Below are 24,497 nucleotides of genomic sequence, written 5' to 3' on the forward strand. Positions count from 1 at the left end.
CTGTCTGTCTCTACCCAGTGAGAGCCTGGCCCCAATTCTAGCAGATTTAATAGCGTCTCATTTATTTTTCCAGTCTTCATCAGCATGCTTCTAAGTAATTGTCTTCACATCCCATTACCATTTTCTAGAATCTTCCCTGCAGAGGAAAACCAACACACCAACCCGCCACTCTGGTTAAACGTTGGCAGATGCCTTGCGAAGTTTTATAAAACATACATTAAGCAATCCAGCTGAAAGCCTGTTGTAACAAGCCATTTGATTTAGTGAACTGTCTGCACTGAAGAGGTTTTGTCATATTTACAGTGTCTTTCACCAACTTATGTCCTTTTAAGCCAAAAAAGAAAGCAAAGGAAAGGGAAAAAAAAAAAAAAAAAAAAAAGAGGAGGGGAAAAGGTGAGTTACTTTTCAGGGTAAAGACAGAAACACAAAGGGTAAAATTGCTTGCTTGCAAATGTTTCCCTGAAGCCACGTGGTTTGTATATATAAGGGACACATGAGCCCTGAAAGGCCTAAACCCTTCTCTGCTCCTCAGGAGTACCCTCTCTTTTTGTATAACAGGTGATATCAGATAAATAAATAAGTAAATTTAAAAAAAAAAAAGAGTACCCACTTTTGTAGTGGTTAAGGATCGGCTGAACCATGGAACCGGCAGGAGCCACAACCGGAAACGGTCTGTTCTTGCCACATGCTGGTGTGCGGTCAGTGTTAGTGTGATACTACACCGTAAGGCACTGCTTGTGAAAAAAATAGCCATTTGAAAGTGAAAATCACAAGGCTTTTTCTTTGACAAGATAGGTGCCTCCCGGAAGCCATATTATCCCGTGGACCCTCCGGTTATTAGTTCGGGGCAGCAGAATCAATGGTTTAACCCCAGTGACCCGGCACTTCTGGGGCTGAATGCGTCCAGGGATGGATTTGTTATTTACATAGAAAGGCAGCGGTTCTGATGTGGCCGCTGGGTCATGATTCTTGTTTCCTATCAAGGTGTGTATCTTTGCAAGAGCCCTCTCTATTAGCAGGAGGCCATCGGTCTCTTTCTGGTTTATACTAGGGCGGCATTCCAGGCAAGCCGCCAGTTGAACAGGGGTCTGTGTTATACAAGGTTTCAGCACCCAGGGAAGCATTTGTGTATGTAGATGTGTACTTCTGTGCATATATATTCACAAGCCTTGTCCAGCCGTAGTCTCTCTGAAAGCAGAGCCTGAGACAAAGACTTGCACGCAGATGGTTTGTGTAAAAAGTGATCGTAGGCGGCGGAAGTGAAGGATGGAGGGAGCGAGTGAGGGAAGGAGGCAGGTCAGTAGGGGATGTGTTACTGAGTTGACCATTGTGTGGGCAACTGGTGCTGCACCCCAAGGAGCCTTCTGGGAGCTCAGGAAACGCATCTCAGACACGTCTGTACAGCTGATGCAGAAGGACGCGCTGGCACAGCAGCTCCCGCCTGGCACCAGCCAGGGTGGCCCCCTGGGGCTCTAACTCATCTTCACCTCCTGGATGTAGTTGAGGGTCCTAGATCTTACCCTAGGGCCTCAGAGAAGCTCCAGGGCAGAAAGTGGAAATGTGAGGTGTGAGGCAATGGTTAGGCAGATTTTAAGTGTTTAGATCTGTTAGTGTTGATGAATGCATACACTCGTACATGTAACCCACACCACTAGCAAGATATGGACGACTTCCCTTATCCCAGAAGTATCCTTGTTCCCCTTCCCAATCAACAACCCCCACCCCACCCAGCACGCTGCCCTGAAACTCCAGAAGTGATCACTGGTTTGATTTCTCTCACCATATATTAATTTTCTCTCGTTGCAAACTCCATGTACATGGACTCATCTGACATGTACGATTTTGTGGGCGGTTCCTTTCACTTAGCATAATGTTCTGGAAATTCACCCATATTGTTTCATGTCTCTACAGTTTGTACCTCTTTATTCCCGTGTAGTATTCCTTTGTATAAATCTCCTGTGAATTGTTTATCCATCGTACTATTGATGGACACTTGAGTGGTTTCCAGTATGTCACTATGATGAATAAAGTTGCTGTGAACAAGTCTTTTTGTGGACATGTGTTTTCACTTCCCTTGGATAAATACCTAGGAGGCTGCCGGGTCATAGGATAGCTGTACATTTCACTATGAAACAAAAGTGGTTGTAACATTTTACACTCCCACCAGCATTGTATGGGAGATCTGATAGCTCCAGGGCCTTGCCAATAACTGGTATTTTCAGTCGTTTTCATTTGAGCCATTCTGGTGAGTCTGTAACACCATTTCATTGTAGTTTTAATTTACATTTCCCTGATGACTAATGACACTGAGCAACTCTTACACTTCCATGTGCTTATTGGCCATTTGAAAATTCTCTTTGGTGAATGTCTGTTCAAATCTTTTGTTCACTTTTTATTGAGCTGTTTTTCTTTTCATCACTAAGTTCTATGAATTCTTTAGATTTTCCGGAATCAAGTCCTTTATCAGATACATGGGTTGCAAATGCTCTTTCCCAGTTTGTGGCTTGCCCTTTGATTTTCTTAACCGCGTCTATCAATAAGCAGAAATGTAAAAATTTGACTTTGTTCGATAATTGTTTTTCCCTTTGATGTTGAGGGCTTTCTGGGTCCTCTCTAAATCATCTTTTCCGATTCCAAGGTTGTAAAGACATAGTCCTAAGTTTTCTCGCAGAAGCGTTGTAGTTTTACAAGGCATATGCGGGATTGTTCTGGATAGTCTGTGCCTGCTTATATTTCTTACCAAGAAGAGTTGGTAGTAGGTACTTTTTATTACCTCTGAACACTGATGGAGGCATTGCCTTGCAGACTGATGAATTATGGAGACCTTTAAAACTCTCAGCTACGTTCGTCATGTTTACATCAATATCTGCCCCTGGGATGGGATGTTAGGTCAGGGAGGGAGAAAAGGTTCCTTGGATTTACTTTGGGTGATGCTGGTGGGGTTATCCCAGCACACATGCCCCTGTCACTATACACACGGTCACTCTGCAGTTGAAACCCGACTTATGTTAAATGCCTGTGTTGACACTTCTCTCCTCAAATGAATGGGCTTTTTATTTAACGGGTGGCTGCTGAATTTGTGGGGGCCGCCAGGTCATTAAAATGATGTTTGTTTGAATCTGGCAGAATGAAAAATTGGACTTATATTGACTTTTTTTTTGTTCCCAAGGCTGTTCTCACCATTCACCCCTAACAATACTCTTTTGATTTTATGAAGAAGCCGTTACAAAAAAGAGCAAAATGCAGCAGAGGCCCACGGCATGTTCTAGGCTTCCTTGGTGTGTGGTGTCTCTCTTCTCCAGTGCCTGCCGGTGAAGAAATGAAGAGGCCCTGGATTACACAAACAAATTAGGACCAGAACTGTCTTCTCTGAAATGGCATATTAATTGTACAGACTGTCATTGCATACCAGCTGGTCATTAATTTATGTATTTAGGCAACATCTTAACATTTGGGTCTTAGGGGAAAGAGGGCTGGAGTCAGAAGCTTAGAGTTATATTCTGGGTCCTGCTGCTTGCTATTGATGTGATCTTCAGTGTATCTTATATTCTCCGTGAGTGTGGGTCTTGTCATCGGTAAGATGGAAACGGTAACAGCTAGGGTGTCGGTCGGAAAAGGCTAAGCTCTGCTGAAGTCACCAGTACAACTTCAAACCTTTGTGGCTTAGTTGTACAGCCTGTTCCTGAGTAAGATCTATTTAATTCTTGAGCATCTCATGCTAGTCTTCAGTGTCTCTCTTCCATCTGCTGACTCAGGGATTAAGACCTCTTCATTTTCTCCTTGCCAGCTCACCAGCGGGCTTCCGGAGGCACCACAGTGGCGAGATGGGGAGATGGAGGAAGCACACTGCCTGTTAACTGCCTAGACACTCATCATCTCTGCTCATGGTCCATGTGAGCGAGTCCCTGACCTCCGGCATGGAAGGCTGGCAAATGCAAGGGAGCGTGTGCACTGTTTGGTGAGCACTTCCTGTCTTTGCTGTGTGTGTCTCACATATGTTCTGGGATGCTCAGATGAAATTACAGATTAAAGCACATTATAAATAATTGACAATAGTTACAACAGGATTATATTACTTTATATTCTATTCAAGACGTGCTGATTTCGATATGTTTGCTGGCATTTGTACACAGTTACTTCTTTTTTTAATTTGTTTATTTTATTTATATTTTTACTGCTGCCTCACTTTGAAATAGAAACAGCAGCCATAACTTTTCTTAAAGGCTGGTTGGAAAACTGGTTCTCCGACCTTTTTTGCACCTAAACACACACTCACCCATCACTTGATTAGAGTAACAGAGTGAAAACACATTGAAATGAGGGGAAAATCTGAATTACAGGAGAGTTTTAAAGGAAATACAGGAAGCTTGTAGACATGTGAACTAGCTGCTAACAACCCTGCAGGTTCTGTTTGAATGACCATTAAGACACCTCTGTACCGAGCAGCTGTCATTCATGCGGCTAAAGCCTTTCTTGAGTAGCTTAAACATGACTCCTATCTGTCTTGTTTGTGTTATTGATTTGTTTAGTGAAACCACTACTCAAAGAGAGTACAAAGGCAGGCTTCAATGCAGGCCGAGCGGCATTATTATAATTCTGGAATGAGTGGAATCTGCAATAATGAGGTTTTATTTTACTTTGCCCTGGAGGTTTCTGTGTAGCATTGGGAGAGGAAGGAATATTTGTTTTTATTTAAAAGACACACAACTTTCATCGTGTTCAAAGTGGAGTTAGAAAACAAGTCAATAAAACAGCGTCATGGTGCAGTGGGACTCGCTCTGTTCTTAATTTCGCTGTTCAAGGCATTTAACTCAAAAGAGCTGGGGAGTTTCTCCCCTCACTATTTGGCTCATTTAATTTTGAACTCGGGGCTTATAAACAGAGCTGCAAAGTCACTGTCTTTGTTATTAATTTCTTGTTTGATTTTCTAAAGCTCTGAACCATGGATTCTGTGTGTGGTGTGTGTACAAAGTCTTTTTCAGGCGAGGTGAACCATCTACCAGTGGTCACGCACATGGCCGCAACCTAGAGAAACCCCTGTAGACCTGATAGTAACTCTTGCTCTTGTTTGGTTTCTGTACCACATCTGTATAAAACACTGCACATGGAACACATGTTCTTGGGCTTGGAACAAAGAGGGGCTGTTGGTTGTCTTCCTGCCCGGGCATCCATTCCCTCTCTTAGGTGACATGCTCTTTGCATGACGTGCAGTCCTGGCGGGACTTTAACTGGGATGCCCTGCCCTCTCTTGGCCAAGATAGGGGCACATGACCAAGCTAAGCCAATCAGAATCCTCTCTCCTAGGAATCTGCATATTGACGACAAGGATGGAAGCTGTTATAATTGATTCTATTTGACAGTTGCCTCCTAAAGGGTTTCATTATTTCCTGCTATCTGGATTCCTCAAGGTTCTCTGAGTCTTCACTCTCCGATACTTGATATTTCATCCTTTTCGTTAGTTCTGTGTGCACCCCATACCTTTTCAATGTTTCTTTTTTTCTGTTAGATGAATTCTTGTTGGTTTCTATTGCCTGCATATTCTGTTTTTGTATATTTATTTGCATTTGCCTTAGAATCATAGAATTTTAGTAGGATGGAACCTTAAACTCAAAATGCATTGAAGTGGGATCTGAAAGGTGGTCCAAGCTTCTTCATTACATTATCATTTCCTCTATTAAAAGGGGTCAAAAGAACTATTAGCTGAAGACTGAAAATATTTTTGTCCCCTGGTTATGATAATTAAAGTAAAAAGAATCCTCTTTATTGTAGCCCTACAGACTCAATCCCTCAATTGGCATTGCTATTTGGGATCCGCACAGGCACCCCAGTCACAAATTACCTAAAACCAGATGCAATTTCCTCCAAACTTGCTCCCCAGGGAGCCAAACGGAGGAGAGTTCAGGATAAGAAGCGAATTCTCGTTTTTATCCTGTTGCAACTTCTCACCTGGAGTCCTTACTAGAAAGGTGACATCTAATAGAATAATTTAGGACTATATTTTTTCCAGATGCTTCTAAAAGCTTTTATCTATCTATCTATTTATCTACCTCTCATTATTCTTCACTGCAAGTGCATTCCTCATTTGAAAAATAGAGAAGGAAAAAAAATCGCACCTAATCTAGCATGCAAAGACAGCTCTGATTAACTTTTCGATGTGGTTCCTTTTCTATGGATTTTAATGCGGTATTGCTGATAGAACATAGACATTTTTCATCTTGCTTTTTACTTAATGTTATATAGTGAGGAGTCTCTGTATGGCAATACAGTTTTCAAAACCGGCTTCCAAAGGGCTCCATATTATTCTATTAAGTGGCTCTTCTGTATTTACTCAGCCATTTCCCCTCTGGACATTTAAACAGGTTGAGTAAATATAGGTACTGAGGCTTCATACCTACCCTTGCAGTCCAGACAGCGCCAAAACTTGCCGTGGCAGGGAATTTGTGAAGTGTTTGCCATTCATTTGGCTCTCTTGCTCCTAGAGACAGGATTGCTGAGATATAATTGCTTATCACAACATAAATACCTGTGGTCACAAAGCAGTGGGAAGTTTTTAAAATCCAAATTTGATACTGACCCACGAAAACTTGCCAGGACAATGGATTTTTTTTTTTTTTATTCCTAGCCACTAGAGTCAGTAAGATTTTAATAATTGGTATTTAATTTCTATCACTGAGTTTATCGGGTTTAAGTTTTGGCTCTTGATCTCTTTTAATTTACTTTTGCTCCTTTCCCTATATTTCAGCAGCAAGTGATTATGTTTGGGTTTCCACTCTTGGAGGGCAATCCTTGGTCTGAACTGTTTTCATTTATTTTATTTTAAAATTACAAAGACATTTCCAGTTATATTTGGTTTTGCAATTCATTCCTCCTCTGTTTCACAAAAACCATAAAACCCACATTGTCTAAAAATGCTATGTTGAGCAAAATGGATTCAGTCCTCCTCGGAGAGCAGAGAAGGATGGAGCCAGTGTATGTTATAAACATTTCCAGGGAGATTGTCTCTTTCCCAGAACTGGTTTTAGTCAAAGGCTGCTGACCAGTTGTGTGATTTCATTTGGGGTCGCTGACCCTGGACCCTACTTGAACTTGACTCTGGATGTCATGTAGGCATCTGTCCACATCACATCTACGTCCTCAATCTCCATTCCTGCTGCTTCAGCCCCTGCCATTATTTTTTGAGGACCCGAGCCATGAAAACCCAGGACTTTGGATTTCTGAATGAACATTTCTCATGTTAAACTTGGTGGTTTCCTGTCACAGAAGCAAAGACTCGGTGAATTCTGATTGTTCTGCAATGTGGATCTTTCTTTTCCAGTTAGATTAAACATCCTCATTCCCTTCGATTGCAACATTTGATCTTCCACGCTCAGAGCCTGCAGTCTTTGAACAGTTTATTTTCGGCAGATTATAACTGGCCTTTCATTTTCCAATCGGAGGAAAACCAAGTGGAAAGTGTGGGTTTTCTGGGGATTTTTTTCCCTGTCTGCCCTCGTATTTAATTGAGGTCTGTGATGGATGGAACGCAGACGGAGGACTTTCTCAGGCAGGCCCTTGCTTCTGGTAGGTAGCTGTGCTCTCAGTGTTGTCAGACAGAATCCGACTTCCCCTGCGTAAAATTATGGGTATTAGTACCTGGCCATTGTGTCAATGGTAGGCAGCCCAAGACTTGGAAGAGAATTTTCAAAGAATCTGAGGCTTGCTCCCTCCACAGAGACCACTTTACAATCCTCCCTGCTACCCTCCAGCCCTCTTTTATTTATTTATTTTTTTGGTGAGGGAGGTAATTAGGTTTATTTATTTATTTTAATGGAGGTACTGGGGATTGAACTCAGGACCTCGTACCTGCTAAGCAGGCACTCTACCACTGAGCTATTACTTTCCCTCCCCAGCCCTCCTCTCCTTCCATGATTTAGGGAGGGAAGAGAAGGGGAGAAATGTGTAGTCGGCATACTGCTCACCATGCTGGTATTTCGGGGATGGGGAAACTGTCCATTCCTCGTGGGACCTTAGGCGATGGATGTGCATGCGAAGTACCTTTGGCAGGTGAGCATCCCCCTCTAGTCTCCGGTCCACTTGGTGCCACTTCTGTTGCTTACTCACACTGCTCTTACTATTTTTGCAAAGTCTCCCTTCCCTGCTAAACTGTGAACTAGTTGAGGGTAGGGAGACATCTTGATCAGCAAATGTTTGTTGAGTGAATAAATAAAAGAGTCCCTGCTGTGTGTCTTCCTGGGCCTCTAGGCTAAGAGGAGGAGCCATGACTTCCCAGCTGGATTTGAGGAGGTTTGCACATATTCCATGGGCCTTCTTTCCCAGCAGCACCTGCCTTGGTTTCCTGTGGCTGCCATATCAAATTACCACCAACCAGGTGGCTTGAGACAATGGAAATTTATTCTCTTACACTTTTGGAGGCCAGAAGTCCAAAATCAAGTTGTTAGCAGGGCCTCCCTGCCTCTGAAGGCTCTAAGGGAGAATCCTTCCTTGCCTCTTCCGGGTTCTAGTGGCTCAAGCATTCCTTGGCTTCTAGCTGCGTAATTTACATCCCTGCCTCTGCCTTCACATGTTTTTCTTCTCTTCTCATGTCTTCTCTTCTACTGTCTCTTGTGAGGATTTAGGGCCATTGGATTGGATTTAGGGCCCATCCACACAATCCAGGGTGATCTCATTTTGAGATCTTTAATTTAATTACATCTGTAAATACCCTTTTCCCACATAAGGTCACATTCATAACTTCTGGGGATGAAGATGTGGGGGTGTCTTACAGGGGACCGTGGTTCCCCCTCCTCCGTGCCCAATCTAAGTTGTGCTAAAGGGGGCTGGCTTTCAGAGGGTTACACCTTCATCTGAAAGACTAAGTTGACCTAGAATGTGGTTCTGCCACGTAGATAGTCAAGGACCATGATGATCTCCTGTCCCCTCCCTTCAGTTCCATCCACTTGTCCCCAGGAGATGGACAGCTTGGATTTTCTCTCTCCTTTCTATTTTGAGTTGGGGCCACTTGTTCAAATATGGAGCCTCTTCTCCGAGGAACAGGGCCAAACTTCCACATTAGTTGGTAATTACTTGTGAATATGCAATTGAAAAAAATGCCCTCTTACCTAACAATTCATTACTTAATAATGTGTTAATTATTTATGGAGAGACGGTATGAAAGATGTCTTTTTTGACTTCAGTCAGTGTTTGAACTGTCTAGGCATTGATAAAAGAATGAAATCCTTTCCTTTTCCAAGGTGGATCTTATTTGTTCTCTGTCCGATCAAGGCTTTTTCAGCAGTGAGATTCTAAGCACAGCCCAGATGTAAGGTGGCAGCTTCTTGGGAGCAGCTATTACCTTTTGTTTCTTTCTCTCATCACTTGACTTCGTGATTTTTGTTTGAGTTAAGTCAAGTCCTGACAGTACAGAATCGACCGTTAAATGAGTTTTCGAAGGTGTGGTTCATGAAGGCTCCCTGGGAACACCCAAGGCTGCACTGGAAATAAACAGAGCTGAGTCAACCTCCTCACTTTCACTGAAGAATCTAGGATTAAGTTCTTGAATCTTAGAAGGGAGAAAGTAGAAGTGATTAGAATTGGAAGGTAAGGATTCTGGCTCCTTTGCTAACCAGTGAGTGACCTCAGGTATAACACTTTAAGTTCTCTTGGTTTCAGTGTTCCCATTTCACACGGGTCTAAAACTACCAACCCTCCTTTAGTTCTGAAAATCCAGTGCTCCCCATGACTCTAAGAGTCATTTCTAGCTCAAAAATTAAATTTCTACAATCGATATCTTTATCTAAATTACTTGCAAAACAACTTTGCAAGTTGGAAATAGATAATCTACAAAGTTACCCATCATTTTCTATGCATTCAGTCTTTCTCCAAAAGCAAGTTGTTGTTGTTGTTATTATTATTATTATTATTTTGATTGTACCTTAGAGTTCCAAGTTGTTTTGGACAAGAAAAAACCTTAGGTGTCCTTGCCCAGGTCTTGGCTAATTCCATCTCTCCACCTGGGTCTTTCATAGCTGAGATGTTTAGCTTAAACAGGAAGCTGTCTAAAATTTTAGCAGGAAGTTAGCTACATTAATCAGTACACTTCATGCTAACAGCAGCCCCGATCTCAGTGACTTAACACAATAAAATCATATGGCTTGCTTACACAAAGTAAGATGTAGACGTTCCTGATGGGGAAGCTCTACTGGGAGGGAAGCTCCTTCTGCAAGCTGTGACCCAGACTTCCTCTGTCATTTGATTTCCCTCCAGGGCTCATGTTTATGGCCTGGAAGAATGAGGGAGGTGGGCAAAGAAGATGGTACCAGGAATTGTGTGGTCCCAACCAAACTATGAAGATGTTGGGAACGTAATTCATCCTGTGTGGCCAGGGAAAGGAAACAGGTTTGATGAGCACATGGTGTTTTTCCTGCCATGGTAATTCTACTGCCTACTTTGGAGTGATGAGGAGACAGAGGCCAAATGATCACCCTTAGCCCTCATGGTATAGCTGGAGATCTTAGAGGAAAATTTGTAATTTCCATTGCACTCCTGAAGACATTGATCCAAGCTTGCCTTGTCATCATTCTTTACCACAGAAACATTATTTAACCCAGGACTATAGTTTTATTCTTTAATTTACATCATGTGCTCCCAATGCCTCATGGGAATAAAACAGGAAATAATGTGGGTGACTGACAGCCTCTACTCACTGAGGCTTCTACTTCCTTGTAAAAGGGCATCCAACCACATGTTAAGAGGTTGGAAGGGTAATAATCATGATAATAGCCAACATCTATTAAGTGCCTACTATATACTTAGCACCGTAGTAGGCGTGCATTAGGTCTACCTTATTTAATTCTCCCATTTGATCTTCAACTCTTGCTTTTACCAAGTGACTTGGAAACTGACTAACTTCTAAGGACGGATCTCTAAGTGATTTTGAGGAGAACAATTATAATCCCTTTTAAGGTGATCCCTTTGGGAACAGCAATCATTTGGATGGATAAGTTTTGATGGGTTTGTGAAAACATCGGTCACGTGACCAAGAGTCCCATCTCAAGTGACTTGGTGGGGGCCTGGGGCTGGCCTGTCATCACCTCTGCTAGCAGAGGGGGGTGGGGGGAGGTGTTGCCCATCTGCTCTTCATTTTCCATGTTGACTGCTCAACCAGCAAGCTTGCAGTCAGAATGTTGGAGAGATCTCCCTGCCCATCTAAGTGGACAGAACTGCCTGTCAAAAATGGAGTGTGTCAATATTCTCTCGGGTTCTCATGTTTTGGGGAGCTGTGCTTTGGGGGACACCGATTGAAGAGTAACTACAGGGGTTGGTAAAGGTGGTATTAATGGGTCCAGACACTTTCATAGATGAAATTAACATCTCTAAGTATCCTTCCTTCTCCTGGAGGTAGTGGCTGGATCTGCTCCTTGACCAGCAAAAATTAGGGCTCCCTATGCGTCATCCAGTTTTATCCTATATAAAATTATGTGGCTGGGGGATGTCTGAGTCCTGCCTTCTCTCCTCCATGGCTCCAGAGATGGCCCTGAAGATAAATTTCCTAGGGACTTTTGTGGGGCTGGAGTGGAGTGGAGTTGAAGGTCACCAAGCTGTTAGCACAGAAACCTAGTCTTTAGAAAATGGGCACCTCCAGCACAAAGGCTGTTTTTGTTTGAAATGGACACTCAAAAATATTTTCAGAACAGGTTTTCAAGGGAACTTTATGCCACCAAGATAATGGGAGACATTTCCCCATCCCTAAGGATGTCTACCTAGTGATGCTTTGTCCTGCTGTGCAAAGGTGATCAGAATCTGGGCCAACAGCTTTATAAGTTACAGCTTCTGTTTCAATAAGTCATTAGGATTTCCAGTGAAAATGGGCTAAAGCAAAATGTCTTTAAGGTGTAAAATCATAGCTTTTTATTCCTGAAATCTAGGTTTAAATGTCTCAGTTCCATTCAACTGTCCAAGGGGAGGAGGGAACAGGGTAACTTGGCAAATGCGCTGAAGCACTTTTAGGAGCAAATGGCGGGTTTGAACACAGGCCCTTACCTGTGTGTGTTAATCCTCTCCCAGGGCCTGTTTCTGGGCTGTGTGAATTTGGCCGTGATGGCTTCATAACGCAGCCTGGAAAATGGAGGTTCCAAAGGAGGTGAGCTTCCTCTTCCGTCCTTTCTTGAGGCTTAGCTGCACAGTTGGGGGTTGTGAGCATCCAGTAGATTATTAGCCAGGACGAGGTTAAAGTAACACCAGAGCACTTGACCTTCAGCCTTAACGAAGGGAACTAGTGGGTGACCTTGATTTTTTTGGAACACACACTTTCTGAGAGTAACATAGACCTTTTTTTTTTTTTTTTTCCTTTTCTATTTTCTGATCATCAGGGATGGTCTTTGGTCTCAGCCCTCACACTCTGGTGGATAATCAAATAGCCACCAAACAAGTACACAGTATATCAGTAAGGCTTGATTTGAAAGTCTTTTGCTAAATAGCCGTCACCTGGCTGCAGGAGATGGGCTAGTGGTGATCATAAAATTATTATTGAAAGTGTCTATTATCTTTCTGGGAGATGCCCTTTCTTTATGACAGTTGGGCTGATTACATTTCCATGGTTAAAATTTCACTATGGCCTGTGTTTTGCTCAGGGTCTCACAACTTGCTGAGAGCTGAAGCCTGTCACCTGAGAGTTCCTTTGGGGAATTTGATTTTATTAATGCTTTACGGTTAGTGGCCTTTAATTAATGTTAAATGAAAATGGGATTCTAAAAGGGTTACAGAGGACTTTTCACTGGGGTGTCAAAATAATTTACAATGATTAATAAGCTTTAAATAACCATCACAAGAGAGTATCTGAATTTCATTTTGATGGTATGGCATTGCCTGGAATATGTTTATAATTTTTTTTAAAAAATGTGTCCTTGGGAAAAATGTCTATCTGATCTTACTAGTAAGAAATGTAGCACTTTTGCTGAGCAACTGGTCTGCCATTAAGGGATGGCTGTTAGGACAACAGACAAGAGCTGCCCTGGTGGCCTGCCCTGAGCTATTATGGGATGCAGCACAGGATGCCTGAGCTAGCTTTATTTATCCATCTCTTGTACCTTGTACCCACCCCCCGCAACACACACTCACACACCCATACACACACACACACACTCACCCGTACTCCTATTTTGGAGAAAGGTGGAGTATAAACAAATAAAAGCTAACATTTACAGAGAGTTGTCATGTGTCAGGTCATGTGCTGTTTCTAGGCAGTGTCTCATTTGAATCTTCCAGTAGCTCCGTGAGGTAGGTCATGGTACTCTTCCCATTTTATGGATGAAGAATCCGAGGCTCACCGTGAGGAATAACTTGCCCAAGGTTCTCACCTAGTAAGTGACAGAGTGGGGTTTAAATGCGGGCATGGTCAGAACTCAGAACCAGTGTATTATACTGTTTTTCACTGATACGCAGATAAAATTCCGAGCCCGTTTTCCTGCGGGCAAGGGTCACAGTGGCCCGGGGATCAGGGCAGATCTCCACGTCCATGAGGAAGGGTCAGGGGACCAGAGCAGGGGCTCTGTGAGGCACACTGGGCACACTCCACAGAGGGAGAGGTTGTGTCACGGTGGCCACCATGGTACCCAGGGCCAGTGGGCACCCCTCCATACCCAGTTCTGATGGATAAGCAGCTTGAGGGATGCTGGCTGCTGGCAGACAGCTTTGTTTAGAAAAGATAGCAGTCTTGACTCCACCCTATTTCATGAAATTGTTCCTTCCATATTTTTATATAACACATTAAAAATGGGTCTGAAGTGTCACATAGAAGAGAGGGTTCGAGTCCGTCCTGACTTACCCTTTCCTGGATCCTCCAGGGCCAAGTTTTAACTCCATCTGCTCTGCCCCTGTCCCTGCGCCCTCCCTTGGGGCATTTGGCCCCTCTCCCACCTTCTTTGCAAGTTCTTTTCTCTCTGAGAGATACAAATTCCTTTGCTGGAGACCTGGAGCCCAGCTTGAGTAGGGCACTCAGAGAGCACGTGAAACAGCACCCTCTGCTTTCACCAGGCAGCTTCTGGGGCCAGGCGCAGTGGTGGGCATGTGCACCCATCATCTCGCTCATCCGTCACGGCAACTTGCCTCTCCTGGTGAAGCCACCTGAAGGTGTCTGCTGCCACACCCACCCTCCCCCCACACACGCCCCCACCTCCCTTACACACACATCCCCCCCACACCCACATACACCCTCCCCACACCCCCCATTCCCCCTACACACATCCCCCACAAACACCCACACCCACACAGCCACAGACACCCACCCCCCGAGGAGGCATACGTATCCATCATGAGTCTTTGGATGATCTGAATCTACTTCTCTCCAGGATCCGGGTGTTAGAGAGCTCGGTGGCAGTGACAACAGAGCTAAGGTCACTGAGTCCCTGCGTGGGCCGCGTGGTCTGTAGGCAGACTCGCTGTGCTCACTCTCTGTCACCCCGACTGCCGCCCGGTCTTATTCCATGAGGGGCTTGGTGCTCTTACCACGATCGTCATGTTCCATCCCTGTGAGTGAGTTTTCAGATCAGCGTCTGCCTCCACCCACAGCTGTAGGATGGGGGGGGGGACAAGGACCCCTTCCTTTGGTTGACCCAGGTGCCCCCAGGGCTGGGTGGCCCTCAGGAATGGTGTCCTGAGTGGCTGAGTGTGTAGGGGAAGGGGCACCTGGGGGCTTGTGCAGTCCCTGGGACAGCCCTGCTGGGGTCCAGGCGGACCTGACAGATGCTCTTGGTCAGCTGACGCCGCTCATTCCCACACCTTGTTAGAAGGGAGGTGCTGACTGGTGACCTGTGGAGAGTGGTCTTAGAGTCTGCGGGCCCCTCAGTTTGTCACGAGCTGACCACAGCTTGCACTCACATCGTATCTGCCAGGACATGGGAGCTGCTGAACTTCAGAGCTGAGAAAAGTAAACGTCGCCATGGAAACTGTCTGGCTTAATTGGTTGAACTTTATAATGGGCCCTCCTGGAGAGGCCTTGTGCGCATTAACTGTTTTCTCTCAGGTCCGGGGGTGGGGGTTACTCTGCTGTCACAGCTCGCCCTTTGATTCTCCTGCCCGCCCTGCGGTGCAGACCGCAGCCTCCTTCTCTTCTCTTTTCTGTGTGTGCACGTGCATACAACCGTGTTTGTGTTGCAGGAGTGTGTGTCTCCGTACGAGTCTGTGGGGGATGTGAATACACGTGTCTGGGCCTGGGTGCAGGCGTGTCTGTGCGTGCACAGGTGTGACTGTGTACTTGTGTGTGTATCTGCTGTGTGTGCACTTGACTGTGCACAAGGATATGTATCCATGTGTGCACGTGTGTGTCTATACGTGTGAGTGAGTGTGAGTGAGTCTGTGTGCACACAGGGCCGTGTGTGTTTGTGTGCGGGTGTAGTTGTCAGCGTGTGCACACGTGTGTCTCCGTGTGTAGCTGCGGGTGAGTCCGTGTGTGCTTGCGTGACCCCCCGCCCCCGCCCGGGAGGGAGATGATGGCCCGTCGCGCTCCCCGTCTCTCCGCATGTTGATATTATCACTTCTGCTTCCCAAGTCTGGCAGGAGACGCAGAATTAAACACAGACGCTCTGGTGCCAAAACAAAATCGTGAAAAGATTTGAAGCCCCCGGTCCCTAAACTTGCAGCCTATCATGCTGGGAACAAGCACGGCTTTGTTTTATTTCCTGCGCTGCACGGGGGTAGAACAGTCTGGAGCCACATTGGTTCTGATAGAAGAGCTGACTCGAAGCCAGGGAATTTCAAACTGCTGAAACCCAAGGCAGAATGGAGACAGCAAGATGTGATGGGAAGGGGAAGGGGAAAAAAAAACTTATAAGAGGGGAAAAAGGCATTCTTACCTCGGGATAGGAATGAAGAGAAGTGGCAGTGCAATGTTTGAGAAATATAGAAGCACAAAGAGGGAAAAAACGGTTCAGGCCAAGAAACCCGGCAGAGGTCGGCAACCTCGGATCTTGCTTTGCCCCGGATCCGGCTCAGTGGGTGGTACTGACAATAAAAAAGGGTAGATGGAACTGGGTCCATTCGAAAGCGTTCTCATGTCCAACCCTTGATTGCACGTCTGGGGAAACGAAGGCCCAGTTGGGAAGCCACGTCCCTGAGTCACAGGGGCCTGGGGCCCAGCAGCCTGGGGCTGGGTTCTCCGACTCTCAGCCCAGTGCACCCTGCGCCTTGGGGTCCCATCGAGAGGCAAGAGTGGAGTCTCCCCACGTGTCCTGGGCTGCCTCACTGCCTCAGTGCTGCACTTTCTGAAAACAGGTTTTTCTCTTTTATTTGGAGCCTCTGATCTTGAGCTGGCCTTATCTGAATTTTCTGGTTTTATTTTAATAATAGGGTTCGGCACAATGGTATCAACCAGGTCGTGTTCTCACTAATTATGACTAAAGCATTTCTTTCTTCTTTTTTTCCCTTCATCTGCCCCAAGGGAATTGATGACAGTCGTTCCCTAAACCTGTACACCCCAAGGTGGCTGGCCTCCAGGTCAGTCGTGACTGAGAAGTAGAAGAGGTTTGTGGGACGGTCAGGCGAGGCCACAGGAGTAGAACTGGGGGGACAGGAGTTAAGGGAGACTTGTCACACTGCCGGGGTGGGCGTCTGAGCCGGCTAGGCTCATCACCAACCCTGTGGAGTGTAAACAGTTACTCCTGAAGCAGTGTCCCTGAGACCACACAGGACCCAGAGCCTGGGGCCTGCTCCTGGACTGGTCCTCTCTCCCTGGGGTTCACCAGGCCAGGGGGATGGGATTTCTCTTGCTCTGCTCCAACCCTTCCACATCCGCCACTGAATTCATCACTGTCGACTGCATTCAGTAGGGGCAGCCTAACAGCCGTTAAAGCTACATTTCTAATCGGCTCAGATTCAGATGATAACTCTTCCCTCTGTTATCTTCTGCCAAGAAAACTTTGGGATTATAAATCTCCTTTATTGGGGCTTATAAAATGAATTGGGATATGTTCCTATAGGAGACTACTCTGTAGTTGCTAAAAAAGAGTGGGGCAAATTTATGTAAAGGAAAGAGATCCACAATGTTATTCCTGATTCTTTTACTTCGTTAAGTGAAAAAAGGCAGCTGTAGAAGAGCAGGGATTGTTTGATTCCATTTTTATTGCATAATGAGTCTATGTGGCTGGAAAGCCATGTACTAAACTGCTAGCAAGAGTTATCTTGGGGAGGCGGGGCTTGGGAACTTGTAATTTTTACTTTATGTATCTCTTCTCTCTGTCTCTCTCTCTCTCCTTCTATGATTCTACTGCATAAATAGTTTTTAAATTAAAAAATCTGTCTAAGATGGCAGGAGTTCATGGTAAGCGTCCCGCCTCTTTTTTTTTTTTTTTGTTCAGAAGACCTGAATTTTCTCTTAACTATGGGTTTTAAATCTTTTTTTGGGCCATGGACCTTTTTGACAGCCTGGTGAAGAGGATTCCCTTCTTAGAACAATGCTTTAAATACATAGAATCAAATACACAGAATTACAAAGGAAACCAAATATGTTGAAATACAGTTAGCAAAATATTAAAAAATAAATTTATGATATATTAATATGTGTGCTCCTTAATGCATTAAAATATAAGATCTAGCTGCTAGTCGGATAACTCCTATAATTTAGAATTAGCAAGAACATATGTGGTATTTGGAGAGCTCTGCGCTCTCGCAGTTGAACGTTACAGGGTAATGTCTGTAACTGCCGTCAGTGACTGAGTCATATATGCTAATACTGCTGTGGCTTGTCGTTGTCCATCATAAGTGAAGGAAATACTAAACTGTAGTTGGGAGGACTGAAAATGAAGATGTCATTATTTTTTTCACATCCAATATCATAGACCCCTGTTTGAATTCCCCAGGCTGAGAATGAATGCCCTTGACTAGCTGTGAGGCGTGGAATCCTGTCACTCCATCTCTCAGAGTCTCAATCTCTCCATCTGTGAAAGGAGAGACTTAGCTCTGGCACTTGTGTGTCATCTTATGTGTCGACTGTAAGTGATAAATAGTGACTTGGGGAGGCATGTTGAAAAAGTTAGCGAGATCATCTCTGAGATCGATTGGAAAGGATGCTGTAACTAACTAGTGATGTCTGCCACGGGCACTAGATGGGAGAGATGGAGAAGGGTACACATGGCACAGATTTCCATCCCTGGACCAGATGAGCTATGGTCCCTTTCAGCGCTGACGTTCTCATCAGCCTGAAATTAATTACTCTCTTCTGACTCTAATTAAAAATATCTCCCGTCCAACAACAATAACACCACCAAGAATCGTTAGCCCTTCCTGAGAGTTGTATGTGTGTGTGTGTGTGTGTGTGTGTGGTATGAGAATCCCTCCACCCCTTTAGACCACATCTTCGGACAGACTTCTCATTAAACGAAATTGTAAGCATTACCTCAAGTTTCAGTGATAGAAGGGTTACCGGGAACAGATTGTCTAGAAAGAAAACAAGAATTAGTAAACACAGTCTTACAAATGAGCCATCTGGAGATTTATTTACATAAGAAAAGAAGGAAGCCTTGGTATTTTCATGCTGGGGTTTGTTTCTCTTGCAAGTAGCCACAGGGGTGTATTTGTCAGGAACACACATTAAGCGTTTTAGCAAAGATTGCCCAAAGCATGAAAAACAGTGCTCATTTGGTTGGCTATTTGGGGAATGGGAAGGAGGAGAAGAGAGAGTGGGACAGTTACCAAAACAAAACAAAACAAAAACCCCAAAAACCCCCCACACTTTTTGAATTAGCATGGGATTTCAGAATAGCTACAATGCATTCACTCCCTAGTTTTTAAACTACACATTATCCCCAAAGTGTCAAATGAGAACAATTTTCCCTTAATAAGGGCAAATTGGGGGGCATTGAACAATCCTGCAAATGTAGAAGGACCGCAGAATAATGCTAGGGAATCCAAGCCTCCACACGATTTGACTTGAGGTGGGAAGAGTGACTCTTTGACCCCAGAGAGCCCCCCGGGTGTTTGTCAGGCAGCTAGCTCTGCAGAACCGCTTAACCCCCTCCTCTCGCTTGTCCCTTTTCCACTGTTCCCTCAGGAAGTGCACACTGAAACAGTCCTCTCTTCCTAGGATTCCAGCTACATAACAGGGAGGACAACACAGAGTAGATAAAAGATGGATGGGGAGGGTCCTATGGGTGACCTCTCCCTAAGCCCTCAAACGCTGTGTTGGATGACGCCGAGGGGGCCCAGCTTGCATTGCGTGCTACACCTGCAAAGTGAGAGTCTGCGTAAAAATAGCCCCACAATGCCTGGACAAGCACTGTTTGGCCAATAAAATACAAATTAATAGGGGACTGACTTTATAGAAACATAGCTTTCTGCTCCTGGACTGGGCTGGGTTGTAAAGGATCTTACATGTTTGCTCTGGAAATTGTATAGCTCAGGGCAGTCATTCTTTACAGGGACAAGAAGAGGCAAGACTGAAAGGGCTGAGCAGGTCCCCTGCCCCAGGGCTCCTGGATTCAGAAACAGCTGCAAGGAGGGCGGGAAGTGAAGCCTGAAGAGAGAGCATAGCTGGAAGGCACCCAGCAATTCGGAGCCATCAACATGGAAGATAATTACCTGCTGACAGGTCTCTGGTGTATACCTGGATGGGTGTGTGTGTGCATGTGTGTGTGCGCGCACTGTGGTTAACCCTGTCTTTATAGCCAACTTGGGGGCATATTCCATACTCCATACCTGGGCAAGAGTAGGGAGGGCACATAAAGATCCAGAACCCTTAAGCATCATATGGGGAACAAATGTGCCATTAAGCTTGTAAATGTGGAAGATGCAAGGAAAAACAAAATTTGAAATGTGGGAAGGTCCTGGAAGACGCAGAACCAGAGCAGTGCCTTGGGCCAATGCCTGACCAGGAGATGCTTCATGAATGGTTATGAAGGAGTGCATGATCAAGGGACCAACTGACGGAAGGGAATTATAAGAAGAAAAACAGCCAGTATGGATGGCAAACACTTGGCCTGGCTCTGGGGCTAAGACCCTTTGTGGCCCATCCCACCGTAGGCACCCTTTGTGGATTCATTTTCCAGAAGAGCATCCTGACAGAGGGTAAGTCAGTTGCCCAAGGCTGTACAGCTAGTGAGAGGGAGTGCTGGGACTTAGACCCATGTACCCTGACTCCTAAACCTGCCCTCTTAGCTATTACTTAAGCAAAGGTGACCTTGACATTATAGAAATGACAAACAGGAGGCCAGATGAGGTGGGAGGAACACTGGGATAGGGTAGGAGAAGACTCCGGCTCATAAACCTAGGAACCTCCCAAGTGTTGGGCAAGCCATCACTGTGGTGTCTCTTCCTGCTGTCATCATTATAACCATGGTGATTTAGCACTGCCAATATCTGGGCTAGGATAATAAAGTTGTAACATTTTGGGTTTTGGTTTTCAGACTCTTAAAAGGATAGTTATAGGGCTCTGAAGGTGACATCAGACAGGAGTGAAATTCAGGAGTCTTCCAGTTTAGTAATTCCAAACAGGGAAGAGCTGCTCATGGTATCTAAAAGTTCTGCAGATTTTCATAGACCGTAGTTGTATATTTAGTATCCAATGTTGGATAAAATGCATAAAGTCAAAAGCTACTCTAAATTTACAAATGCTTTTAAATGAATTTGTATGTTATTGTTATGACACCACCTACACATATTTGAAAACAGTCATATATACAAAGAGGAGACAATCAGATGGCTTAGAACACAGACCAGGCTTCTTGGGTAAGGGTGGTTAGGAAGGTATGTTTCTATCCTAAAATGAGAGCAGAATGGATGCTTTGCAAATAGCACAAAGGTGATCGTTTGTCTCTTTAGCACTAAGTAGGCCTCTTGGATTTCTGTGTGATGCAGCGTTATACCATGCATCCAGTATGATCTGTTCAAGAATGAAAGTTGAGCTCCAGGAAATAGTGGTCTCACTTGACCCTTAAGGATGTCAGGCTTAGAGTCTGACTTTCAGGTGAAGTGATGGATGTGACTTATTCTGTCAAAGTCATTCCAGAAGACAGGACTTTAGAGTCAGGCCAGGGAGGACATCAGTTCAGGACCCGTTTTCCAGTTCCTTTTGTTGAATGCTTCTGCTGCTCCCTTGATGGTGGCAGCTGGGAGATGTGATCTACGGAGAAACGGAGCCTGCAGCTTTGCTGATGACACACATAGATGCTTCTCCTCTGCCTCCCCTTTCCAAAAGCGGAATTGGCTCAGCATAATTCACTCTTGCTTTTTCAGCCTGGATGCCAGGAGCTGCAGATTCCACAAGGGACTTGGTAGGGTTTTATCTGATCGTCCCTCCCAGGGACTGACCTAGGGTAACTCATGGCTGATGGAAATACCGGTAATACTGATATTATGCTATTTTTCCATGGAGGCCCATAAGTAAGAATCATGCTTGTTATCCATTCATCTTTCTCCCTTTCTGACCTTTGCAAAATTTAACCAGCCAGAACAAATTTGGGTCCTCTGTCATCATTTTAGAACTCATGGTGCTGGAATGTTCCAACATTCCTGGTATTTTCAACTGGAGTGCCAAGTAGATTTCTTTTTCCTTAGAAATGAATGATTTCTTCAATTTGCAGATACAGAGACAGGGGCCATTGTGTCTTCGTCTGTCTTGACACATAAATACCTACCCAGAGAAGGCAGAGGTGTTAGTGGTTTCCTCTCACTTCTGCTATTACACGAACTTGAATGAGATGACATTACGAGTGGCAGTCCTGTCTTCCGTCACAAGGACAACATCATGCATTTTGCTAAGCTTTCGGAGAGAACGTAAGTGGTAGGGATTCAAACGTTACTGTGCGTAGACTCTAGTAGGCTTACAGTTTCAACTTGTTTTGGGGCTCAACTTTTGGAAGACAGCCTACAAAAATAGCAATTTACAGGGGAAAAAAAAGCAGGTCCCGAGGCATTTGGTCAGGGCAGACATTAGTTCTATTTAGGGCTTAAACCAGCCCACAGTTAATTGTAGGTCTCTTGCATTAGCTTGTAGGAGCAGTAAAAGCATGTAATTCGAGCTAATCTGATGGGCAAACGAACTGGGTACTTGGTGCCAAGTGAGACCGTGAAACAAAAGGACACATGTGTTTTCAGGAAAAGAAAAAAAAAAAAAACCAACACAACATAGTTTCAACTATTGCACACGTGAAACTCTGGAGGATTCTTTGTGGAAGTTTTGTCATTTTAGAAAAGGATCTTGAGGGCACAGGGGATGAACCTCTGGAGCCCAGGGCTCTCAGTTACCTGGGCCACTGAGTGAAGTATGTGGCCTGAAATGATTTGGGGGCAGATTTCAGAGAAGGTGTGTTTCAACTGATTGTCAAAGCTTCCTTTAGAAAGCGCCTCTGTCTGGTGGGTCTTTGCGTTCATGTTCCCTGACTGCATTAGAGTCAGCCCAGGCACCCATCCCTGTCGATTCTGATCACGTTGGCCCAGGGTGGCCTCAGGAACTGCTGCTTCCTAAAAGTCCCCCGAGAGGGGTGCAAGGTGACAATGGCAGTTAGGATTCGGAACCACTGATCTAGCAGCAGGTGTGGCTTAAGGAAGGTGAGCTGGTTAGTGTTGAGGTGAACGGACTTACTTTCAGCCACCTGAGAGGGAAGGGATGCACAGGCAAACTGTGAGGTTGTAAGTGAATGTTTGACACTCTGCGGTGATGCCATCTTGTTGTCCATGTTGAGGGATTTGTATTCCTGGGGAGTTAATACTGGTGATTTTTCTATTGTCATTTGTCCGGAGACTGGCTTCCTTAAGCGTAAGTGGAATGTGACACTAGGTAAGACAGGCTCTAATGTGCTGCCTGCCTGACAGGTACCTTCATACAGAGACAGGAGCTCGTGAGTTGGTAACTTTGATCATTTTGCTAGTATTTTAATTTGCATGAATTTCCCAGAGGGATCTGAACAACAGGCCTGAGAGGGCTCGATTCCAGGGTCCAAGACTAGTTCACGCCTCCCTCCCTCCTTTAATAAACATCCTCAGAACACCTACTTGGTGCCAGGTGCCCTCCCTCCAAGGAGACGGCTTTGACCTTTTCCCTTTAAGCCTGAGCCTCAAATGAGGTTTTAGTATGTCCTTTCCCTGGCAGGGCTGCCCTCCTGGGGTCCAGGGTATGAGTACCTATTGGTAAGATGCCTTTAGGATAGTAAAACTTCAGCCAGTTTAATCATTTGAGTCAAATTATCCCTTTCAGCCAGGATATGTTAAACTGGTAGTTTAAAAAAATACATTAAAACAGGAGTCAGTGTGCTTTGAATACATTTTGCTGATTTAAACCAATTACGTAAAACATTGTGTTAAAAATAAGACCTTTTGTTTTTTACCATTAAAAGAAAAACTTTAGAAAGCTGAAAAAAAATTAATACCCAAAATGTATAATTTGGACTGGACTACAGATTAGAATCCTCAAGACTTGGAGGCAGAAAATTAAATAGTAACTCCAACATAAGCTATTATATGTCCGGAAAATGAGATTTTTTTGAAGCATACTACTGATGCACAAGGTTCACCAGAAGGGACACTAAAAAGGGAAGGCAGTCTTGTCTGTTGCCAAAGACTAAATATTAACCCCACATTAGAGAAACAATGGGTATATTGTTTTTATACTGTAGATGTTTATTTATATATATATACCCCAGAGTATAAAACAATGGGTGTATTGTTTTTTATGCTAGATGTTATAAGTGGAAATTGATGTAATTTCTGTGACTTCATATTGAATTAGCAAGTCAATATAAAAAATTATAAATCTAAAAATTGTGATCTCCCTGGAGGACATAATGAGCAGCATCGTCAGTGTCCTCAGGTGTGCAGTTAAGGATCTTAGATCAGGTGAGCCAGGTACGAGAAGGCAGATGGTAAAAAAGATTTCTGAACAGACACTTAAAATAGTAACAAAACCTTCCTATAGAGAGAGGAGCTCGTGAGTCGGTAACTTTGATAGTTTTGCAAGTATTTTAATTTACATGAATTTCCCTGAGGATCTGAACAGTGGGCCTGGGAGGCTCCATTCCAGGATCCAAGAATAGTTCACTCCTCCCTCCCTCACTTAATAAACATCCTTGGAACACCTACTCTGTGCCAGGTGACACCACACGGAACACATATGGAAGCAGGGCTCTGTTAGTCAGGGTTCTCCAGAGAAACAGAGTCAACGGGATGTATGTCCTTCTCCATCTTCATCTCTGTCTCCATCTCTGTCTCTGTCATCAAGTATATTTATGTGTATATTTACTATATGTGTGTCCTATATGTCTGTATAGTGTCATTTATACAGATGCATGTGTGTGATAGATTTTAAGGAACTGGCTCATGCAGTTGTGGAGATGGCAAGTCGAAAACATGCAGGGTAGGCTGGAGACCCAGGAAAGAACCAGTGTAGCTCAAGTCTGAAGGCCGTGTGCTGGCAGAATTTCCTCTTCCTTAGGGGACATCAGTCTTTTTCCTGTTACGATCTTCAACTGATTGGATGAGGTCCACCCACGTTATTGGGGGAGACAGGGAGTAGTCTGCTTTATTCAAGGTCTACTGAT

General features: G+C 44.5%; 1 long non-coding RNA gene across 1 annotated transcript in view; it reads left to right on the forward strand.

The window, feature by feature from the left end:
* Positions 1-3,807: 3,807 nt before the first annotated feature.
* The window catches only part of LOC116666964, a 300,767-nt gene continuing 280,077 nt past the window's right edge, over positions 3,808-24,497 (forward strand). Inside the window, exon 1 of the long non-coding RNA XR_004323761.1 lies at positions 3,808-3,958. This is a non-coding gene — a long non-coding RNA (uncharacterized LOC116666964). The remainder of the gene's footprint in view (positions 3,959-24,497) is intronic.

The sequence above is a fragment of the Camelus ferus genome, chromosome 11 (assembly GCF_009834535.1).
Source record: "Camelus ferus isolate YT-003-E chromosome 11, BCGSAC_Cfer_1.0, whole genome shotgun sequence".
Lineage (NCBI taxonomy): Eukaryota > Metazoa > Chordata > Mammalia > Artiodactyla > Camelidae > Camelus > Camelus ferus.